Raw genomic sequence first — 9522 nt, 5'->3', positions numbered from 1 at the left:
CAAATCCGCTTTTAACTAAAATCCGGACGAGAGAGTGACAGAAAGAGAGAGGATATTTCTAATTTTACTTGCAGTCACCAGTTGTGTGTGTATATGTATATATCTCCCCTCAAACGTCCCTCTTAATAAATTAGGGAGACATTCCTGTGCAGACACAGGAGCACGCCTGAGTCCCTTCCTACACTTTTTCTAAAAGGATTTCCATACCATATAGAGTTCATAATAAGCCTAAAGCACCAACCTAATGATTGTAAGGGTGTCAGACCCAACAGGACTAGAACCCGCAACCGCTCTAGCCGTGTGAGCTAAAGCAGCTGATGGCTAGCACCACTGTCACAGCTGTGCTTCACCTTGTTTTTTTTGTTTTTTTAACAATCTTTTTCCTTTATTGGGGACTTGAAACAGAAATACAGAAAATAATAGCATTGTAAAATTAGCAGTGAAGTCATAAGCATATGACTGGGGATTGTACAAGTCAAATCCAATAAACCGTTTTCTTTATTTTTAGGGATAGGTTAAAGGTGAGACAAAGGAAGGGGGAGAGATGGGAAAGACAAAGAGAGATGGGTGGGTGGGGGGGAGGGCATGAGAGGGGGGGGCTGATGGGAGATGGTGGGTGAGGGGGGCGGCATGAGAGGGGGGGGCTGATGGGAGATGGTGGGTGAGGGGGGCGGCATGAGAGGGGGGGGGAGCTGATGGGAGATGGTGGTTCAGTCGTCTCCGTTCCCGTCTATCCAGATGGGGCTTAAGCTAGGGCCAGGATCTGAAGCTTCACCTTGTTTTTAATTGTCAGAAAACGTGTTTTATTTAATCTGTTTAGAATATGAAGACAGAGAAAAGGCAATCCTTTACATGAGGTGCACTCCTAAATACTCCAAGAGGGTAAAAAAAACCCTTAGAGATGTATAATGACCTGGACAAATGATGTGCCTCTGGTAGTGGTGGGTGTAGGGGCTGGAGGACGTGCCTCAGGTAGTGGCGGGTGTGGGGGCGGGGGGATGTGCCTCTGGTAGTGGCGGGTGTGGGGGCTGGAGGATGTGCCTCTGGTAGTGGCGTATGTGGGGGCTGGAGGACGTACCTCAGGTAGTGGTGGATGTGGGGGCTGGAGAACGTGCCTCTGGTAGTGGCGGGTGTGGGGGCCGGGGGACGTGCCTCAGGTAGGGGCGGATGTGGGGGCTGGAGGACGTGCCTCTGGTAGTGGCGGGTGTGGGGGCTGGAGGACGTGCCTCAGGTAGTGGCGGGTGTGGGGGCCGGGGGATGTGCCTCTGGTAGGGGCGGGTGTGGGACTGGAGGACGTGCCTCTGGTAGTGGCGGATGTGGGGGCTGGAGGACGTGCCTCTGGTAGTGGCGGGTGTGGGGGCCGGGGGACGTGCCTCTGGTAGTGGCGGGTGTGGGGGCTGGAGGACGTGCCTCAGGTAGTGGCGGGTGTGGGGGCCGGGGGATGTGCCTCTGGTAGTGGCGGGTGTGGGGCTGGAGGACGTGCCTCTGGTAGTGGCGGATGTGGGGGCTGGAGGACGTGCCTCTGGTAGTGGCGGGTGTGGGGCTGGAGGACGTGCCTCTGGTAGTGGCGGGTGTGGGGGCTGGAGGACGTGCCTCTGGTAGTGGGGGCTGGAGGACGTGCCTCTGGTAGTGGCGGATGTGGGGGCTGGAGGACGTGCCTCTGGTAGTGGTGGATGTGGGGGCTGGAGGACGTGCCTCTGGTAGTGGCGGGTGTGGGGGCCGGGGGACGTGCCTCTGGTAGTGGCGGGTGTGGGGCTGGAGGACGTGTCTCAGGTAGTGACTGATATGGGGGCTGGAGGACGTGCCTCTGGTAGTGGCGGATGTGGGGGCTGGAGGACGTGCCTCTGGTAGTGGCGGGTGTGGGGGCTGGAGGATGTGCCTCTGTTGGTGGCGGGTGTGGGGGCTGGAGGACGGGGCTCAGGTAGTGGTGGATGTGGGGGCTGGAGGACGTGCCTCTGGTAGTGGCGGATGTGGGGGCTGGAGGACGTGCCTCAGGTAGTGGTGGATGTGGGGGCTGGAGGACGTGCCTCTGGTAGTGGCGGATGTGGGGGCTGGAGAACGTGCCTCTGGTAGTGGCGGGTGTGGGGCCTGGAGGATGTGCCTCTGTTGGTGGCGGGTGTGGGGGCTGGAGGACGCGCCCCCGGTAGTGGCGGATGTGGGGGCCGGGGGACGCGCCCCCGGTAGTGGCGGATGTGGGGGCTGGAGGACGTGCCTCTGGTAGTGGCGGATGTGGGGGCTGGAGGACGTGCCTCTGGTAGTGGCGGGTGTGGGGGCCGGGGGACGTGCCTCTGGTAGTGGCGGGTGTGGGGGCCGGGGGACGTGCCTCTGGTAGTGGCGGGTGTGGGGGCCGGGGGACGTGCCTCTGGTAGTGGCGGGTGTGGGGCTGGAGGACGTGTCTCAGGTAGTCACTGATATGGGGGCTGGAGGACGTGCCTCTGGTAGTGGCGGATGTGGGGGCTGGAGGACGTGCCTCTGGTAGTGGCGGGTGTGGGGGCTGGAGGATGTGCCTCTGTTGGTGGCGGGTGTGGGGGCTGGAGGACGGGGCTCAGGTAGTGGTGGATGTGGGGGCTGGAGGACGTGCCTCTGGTAGTGGCGGATGTGGGGGCTGGAGGACGTGCCTCAGGTAGTGGTGGATGTGGGGGCTGGAGGACGTGCCTCTGGTAGTGGCGGATGTGGGGGCTGGAGAACGTGCCTCTGGTAGTGGCGGGTGTGGGGCCTGGAGGATGTGCCTCTGTTGGTGGCGGGTGTGGGGGCTGGAGGACGCGCCCCCGGTAGTGGCGGATGTGGGGGCCGGGGGACGCGCCCCCGGTAGTGGCGGATGTGGGGGCCGGGGGACGCGCCCCCGGTAGTGGCGGATGTGGGGGCCGGGGGACGCGCCCCCGGTAGTGGCGGATGTGGGGGCCGGGGGACGCGCCCCCGGTAGTGGCGGATGTGGGGGCTGGAGGACATGCCTCTGGTAGTGGTGGATGTGGGGGCCGGGGGACGCGCCCCCGGTAGTGGCGGATGTGGGGGCCGGGGGACGCGCCCCCGGTAGTGGCGGATGTGGGGGCCGGGGGGCGCGCCCCCGGTAGTGGCGGATGTGGGGGCCGGGGGACGCGCCCCCGGTAGTGGCGGATGTGGGGGCTGGGGGACGCGCCCCCGGTAGTGGCGGATGTGGGGGCCGCGCCCCCGGTAGTGGCGGATGTGGGGGCCGGGGGACGCGCCCCCGGTAGTGGCGGATGTGGGGGCCGGGGGACGCGCCCCCGGTAGTGGCGGATGTGGGGGCCGGGGGACGCGCCCCCGGTAGTGGCGGATGTGGGGGCCGGGGGACGCGCCCCCGGTAGTGGCGGATGTGGGGGCCGGGGGACGCGCCCCCGGTAGTGGCGGATGTGGGGGCCGGGGGACGCGCCCCCGGTAGTGGCGGATGTGGGGGCCGGGGGACGCGCCCCCGGTAGTGGCGGATGTGGGGGCCGGGGGACGCGCCCCCGGTAGTGGCGGATGTGGGGGCCGGGGGACGCGCCCCCGGTAGTGGCGGATGTGGGGGCCGGGGGACGCGCCCCCGGTAGTGGCGGATGTGGGGGCCGGGGGACGCGCCCCCGGTAGTGGCGGATGTGGGGGCCGGGGGACGCGCCCCCGGTAGTGGCGGATGTGGGGGCCGGGGGACGCGCCCCCGGTAGTGGCGGATGTGGGGGCCGGGGGACGCGCCCCCGGTAGTGGCGGATGTAGGGGCCGGGGGACGCGCCCCCGGTAGTGGCGGATGTAGGGGCCGGGGGACGCGCCCCCGGTAGTGGCGGATGTAGGGGCCGGGGGACGCGCCCCCGGTAGTGGCGGATGTAGGGGCCGGGGGACGCGCCCCCGGTAGTGGCGGATGTGGGGGCCGGGGGAAGAGCCCCCGGTAGTGGCGGATGTGGGGGCTGGAGGACGTGCCTCTGGTAGTGGTGGATGTGGGGGCCGGGGGGCCGGGGGACGCGCCTCTGGTAGTGGCGGATGTAGGGGCCGGGGGACGCGCCCCCGGTAGTGGCGGATGTAGGGGCCGGGGGACGCGCCCCCGGTAGTGGCGGATGTGGGGGCCGGGGGACGCGCCCCCGGTAGTGGCGGATGTGGGGGCCGGGGGACGCGCCCCCGGTAGTGGCGGATGTGGGGGACGCGCCCCCGGTAGTGGCGGATGTGGGGGCCGCGGGACGCGCCCCCGGTAGTGGCCGCGCCCCCGGTAGTGGCGGATGTGGGGGCCGGGGGATGCGCCCCCGGTAGTGGCGGATGTGGGGGCCGGGGGATGCGCCCCCGGTAGTGGCGGATGTGGGGGCCGGGGGACGCGCCCCCGGTAGTGGCGGATGTGGGGGCCGGGGGACGCGCCCCCGGTAGTGGCGGATGTGGGGGCCGGGGGACGCGCCCCCGGTAGTGGCGGATGTGGGGGCCGGGGGACGCGCCCCCGGTAGTGGCGGATGTGGGGGCCGGGGGACGCGCCCCCGGTAGTGGCGGATGTGGGGGCCGGGGGACGCGCCCCCGGTAGTGGCGGATGTGGGGGCCGGGGGACGCGCCCCCGGTAGTGGCGGATGTGGGTGCCGGGGGACGCGCCCCCGGTAGTGGCGGATGTGGGTGCCGGGGGACGCGCCCCCGGTAGTGGCGGATGTGGGGGCCGGGGGACGCGCCCCCGGTAGTGGCGGATGTGGGGGCCGGGGGACGCGCCCCCGGTAGTGGCGGATGTGGGGGCCGGGGGACGCGCCCCCGGTAGTGGCGGATGTGGGGGCCGGGGGACGCGCCCCCGGTAGTGGGGGCCGGGGGAAGAGCCCCCGGTAGTGGCGGATGTGGGGGCCGGGGGACGCGCCCCCGGTAGTGGCGGATGTGGGGGCCGGAGGACGCGCCCCCGGTAGTGGCGGATGTGGGGGCCGGGGGACGCGCCCCCGGTAGTGGCGGATGTGGGGGCCGGGGGACGTGCCTCTGGTAGTGGCGGGTGTGGGGGCTGGAGGACGCGCCCCCGGTAGTGGCGGATGTGGGGGCCGGGGGACGCGCCCCCGGTAGTGGCGGATGTGGGGGCCGGGGGACGCGCCCCCGGTAGTGGCGGCCGGGGGACGCGCCCCCGGTAGTGGGGGCCGGGGGACGCGCCCCCGGTAGTGGCGGATGTGGGGGCCGGGGGACGCGCCCCCGGTAGTGGCGGATGTGGGGGCCGGGGGACGCGCCCCCGGTAGTGGCGGATGTGGGGGCCGGGGGACGCGCCCCCGGTAGTGGCGGATGTGGGGGCCGGGGGACGCGCCCCCGGTAGTGGCGGATGTGGGGGCCGGGGGACGCGCCCCCGGTAGTGGCGGATGTGGGGGCCGGGGGACGCGCCCCCGGTAGTGGCGGATGTGGGGGCCGGGGGACGCGCCCCCGGTAGTGGCGGATGTGGGGGCCGGGGGACGCGCCCCCGGTAGTGGCGGATGTGGGTGCCGGGGGACGCGCCCCCGGTAGTGGCGGATGTGGGGGCCGGGGGACGCGCCCCCGGTAGTGGCGGATGTGGGGGCCGGGGGACGCGCCCCCGGTAGTGGCGGATGTGGGGGCCGGGGGACGCGCCCCCGGTAGTGGCGGATGTGGGGGCCGGGGGACGCGCCCCCGGTAGTGGCGGATGTGGGGGCCGGGGGACGCGCCCCCGGTAGTGGGGGCCGGGGGAAGAGCCCCCGGTAGTGGCGGATGTGGGGGCCGGGGGACGCGCCCCCGGTAGTGGCGGATGTGGGGGCCGGAGGACGCGCCCCCGGTAGTGGCGGATGTGGGGGCCGGGGGACGCGCCCCCGGTAGTGGCGGATGTGGGGGCCGGGGGACGTGCCTCTGGTAGTGGCGGGTGTGGGGGCTGGAGGACGCGCCCCCGGTAGTGGTGGATGTGGGGGCCGGGGGACGCGCCCCCGGTAGTGGCGGATGTGGGGGCCGGAGGACGCGCCCCCGGTAGTGGCGGATGTGGGGGCCGGGGGACGCGCCCCCGGTAGTGGCGGATGTAGGGGCCGGGGGCCGCGCCCCCGGTAGTGGCGGATGTGGGGGCCGCGCCCCCGGTAGTGGCGGATGTGGGGGCCGCGCCCCCGGTAGTGGCGGATGTGGGGGCCGCGCCCCCGGTAGTGGCGGATGTGGGGGCCGCGCCCCCGGTAGTGGCGGATGTGGGGGGCCGCGCCCCCGGTAGTGGCGGATGTGGGGGCCGCGCCCCCGGTAGTTGCGGATGTGGGGGCCGCGCCCCCGGTAGTGGCGGATGTGGGGGCCGCGCCCCCGGTAGTGGCGGATGTGGGGGCCGCGCCCCCGGTAGTGGCGGATGTGGGGGCCGCGCCCCCGGTAGTGGCGGATGTGGGGGCCGCGCCCCCGGTAGTGGCGGATGTGGGGGCCGCGCCCCCGGTAGTGGCGGATGTGGGGGCCGCGCCCCCGGTAGTGGCGGATGTGGGGGCCGGGGGACGCGCCCCCGGTAGTGGCGGATGTGGGGGCCGGGGGACGCGCCCCCGGTAGTGGCGGATGTGGGGGCCGGGGGACGCGCCCCCGGTAGTGGCGGATGTGGGGGCCGGGGGACGCGCCCCCGGTAGTGGCGGATGTGGGGGCCGGGGGACGCGCCCCCGGTAGTGGCGGATGTGGGGGCCGGGGGACGCGCCCCCGGTAGTGGCGGATGTGGGGGCCGGGGGACGCGCCCCCGGTAGTGGCGGGGGCCGGGGGACGCGCCCCCGGTAGTGGCGGGGGCCGGGGGACGCGCCCCCGGTAGTGGCGGGGGCCGGGGGACGCGCCCCCGGTAGTGGCGGGGGCCGGGGGACGCGCCCCCGGTAGTGGCGGGGGCCGGGGGACGCGCCCCCGGTAGTGGCGGGGGCCGGGGGAAGCGCCCCCGGTAGTGGCGGGGGCCGGGGGAAGCGCCCCCGGTAGTGGCGGGGGCCGGGGGAAGCGCCCCCGGTAGTGGCGGGGGCCGCGCCCCCGGTAGTGGCGAACGTGGGGGCGCGCCCCCGGTAGTGGCGAACGTGGGGGCGCGCCCCCGGTAGTGGCGAACGTGGGGGCGCGCCCCCGGTAGTGGCGAACGTGGGGGCGCGCCCCGGTAAGTGGCGGGGGCCGGGGGGCGCGCCCCCGGTAGTGGCGGGGGCCGGGGGGCGCGCCCCCGGTAGTGGCGGGGGCCGGGGGGCGCGCCCCCGGTAGTGGCGAACGTGGGGGCGCGCCCCCGGTAGTGGCGAACGTGGGGGCGCGCCCCCGGTAGTGGCGGGGGCCGGGGGGCGCGCCCCCGGTAGTGGCGGGGGCCGGGGGGCGCGCCCCCGGTAGTGGCGGGGGCCGGGGGGCGCGCCCCCGGTAGTGGCGGGGGCCGGGGGCGCGCCCCCGGTAGTGGCGGGGGCCGGGGGGGCGCGCCCCCGGTAGTGGCGGGGGCCGGGGGGCGCGCCCCCGGTAGTGGCGGGGGCCGGGGGACGCGCCCCCGGTAGTGGCGGGGGCCGGGGGACGCGCCCCCGGTAGTGGCGGGGGCCGGGGGACGCGCCCCCGGTAGTGGCGGGGGCCGGGGGACGCGCCCCCGGTAGTGGCGGGGCCGGGGGACGCGCCCCCGGTAGTGGCGGGGGGCCGGGGGACGCGCCCCGGTAGTGGCGGGGGCCGGGGGAAGCGCCCCCGGTAGTGGCGGGGGCCATGCCCATGGTAGTGGCGGGGGCCGCGCCCCCGGTAGTGGCGGGGGCCGCGCCCCCGGTAGTGGCGGGGGCCGCGCCCCCGGTAGTGGCGGGGGCCGGGGGGAAGCGCCCCCGGTAGTGGCGGGGGCCGGGGGAAGCGCCCCCGGTAGTGGCGGGGGCCGCGCCCATGGTAGTGGCGGGGGCCGCGCCCCCAGGATAGGCGGGGGGCCGCGCCCCCGGTAGTGGCGGGGGCCGCGCCCCCGGTAGTGGCGGGGGCCGCGCCCCCGGTAGTGGCGGGGGCCGCGCCCCCGGTTGTGGCGGGGGCCGGGGCCGTGCCCCGGTAGTGGCGGGGGCCGGGGGCCGCGCCCCCGGTAGTGGCGGGGGCCCGGGGGAAGCGCCCCCGGTAGTGGCGGGGGCCGGGGAAAGGGGGACGCGCCCCCACTAGTGGCGGGGGGCAGGGGGACGCGCCCCTGGTAGTGGCGGGGGCCGCGCCCATGGTAGTGGCGGGGGCCGCGCCCCCGGTAGTGGCGGGGGCCGCGCCCCCGGTAGTGGCGGGGGCCGCGCCCCCGGGTAGTGGCGGGGGCCGCGCCCCCGGTTGTGGCGGGGGCCGGGCCCCCGGTTTGTGGCGGGGGCCGGGGGCCGCGCCCCCGGTAGTGGCGGGGGCCGGGGGCCGCGCCCCCGGTAGTGGCGGGGGCCGGGGGAAGCGCCCCCGGTAGTGGCGGGGGCCGGGGAAAGGGGGACGCGCCCCCACTAGTGGCGGGGGCAGGGGGACGCGCCCCTGGTAGTGGCGGGGGCGGGTGTCGCGCCCCCGGTAGTTGCAGACGCCCCCGGTAGTGGCGGGGGCGGGGGGACGCGCCCCCGGTAGTGGCGATGTGGGGGCCGGGGGACGCGCCCCGGTAGTGGCGGATGTGGGGGCCGGGGGACGCGCCCCCGGTAGTGGCGGATGTGGGGGCCCGGGGGACGCGCCCCCGGTAGTGGCGGGGGCCGGGGGACGCGCCCCCGGTAGTGGCGGGGGCCGGGGGACGCGCCCCCGGTAGTGGCGGGGGCCGGGGACGCGCCCCCGGTAGTGGCGGGGGCCGGGGGGCGCGCCCCCGGTAGTGGCGGGGGCCGGGGGACGCGCCCCCGGTAGTGGCGGGGGCCGGGGGACGCGCCCCCGGTAGTGGCGGGGGCCGGGGGACGCGCCCCCGGTAGTGGCGGGGGCCGGGGGACGCGCCCCCGGTAGTGGCGGGGGCCGGGGGACGCGCCCCCGGTAGTGGCGGGGGCCGGGGGACGCGCCCCCGGTAGTGGCGGGGGTCGGGGGGACGCGCCCCGGTAGTGGCGGGGGCCGGGGGGACGCGCCCCCGGTAGTGCGGGGGCCGGGGGACGCGCCCCCGGTAGTGGCGGGGGCCGGGGGGGACGCGCCCCCGGTAGTGGCGGGGGCCGGGGGAAGCGCCCCCGGTAGTGGCGGGGGCCGGGGAAGCGCCCCCGGTAGTGGCGGGGGCCGCGCCCCCGGTAGTGGCGAACGTGGGGGCGCGCCCCCGGTAGTGGCGAACGTGGGGGCGCGCCCCCGGTAGTGGCGAACGTGGGGGGCGCGCCCCCGGTAGTGGCGAACGTAGGGGCGCGCCCCCGGTAGTGGCGGGGCCGGGGGGCGCGCCCCGGTAGTGGCGGGGGCCGGGGGGCGCGCCCCGGTAGTGGCGGGGGCCGGGGGGCGCGCCCCCGGTAGTGGCGGGGGCCGGGGGGCGCGCCCCCGGTAGTGGCGGGGGCCGGGGGGCGCGCCCCCGGTAGTGGCGGGGGCCGGGGGACGCGCCCCCGGTAGTGGCGGGGCCGGGGGACGCGCCCCGGTAGTGGCGGGGGCCGGGGGACGCGCCCCCGGTAGTGGCGGGGGCCGGGGACGCGCCCCCGGTAGTGGCGGGGGCCGGGGGACGCGCCCCCCCCCGGTAGTGGCGGGGGCCGGGGGACGAGCCCCCGGTAGTGGCGGGGGCCGGGGGACGAG

Source organism: Ascaphus truei, unplaced genomic scaffold, assembly GCF_040206685.1.
Source record: "Ascaphus truei isolate aAscTru1 unplaced genomic scaffold, aAscTru1.hap1 HAP1_SCAFFOLD_2445, whole genome shotgun sequence".
In the NCBI taxonomy this organism is placed as follows: Eukaryota; Metazoa; Chordata; class Amphibia; order Anura; family Ascaphidae; genus Ascaphus; species Ascaphus truei.
The sequence above is the reverse complement of the archived record's forward strand: the minus strand, read 5'-3'. Positions refer to the sequence as shown.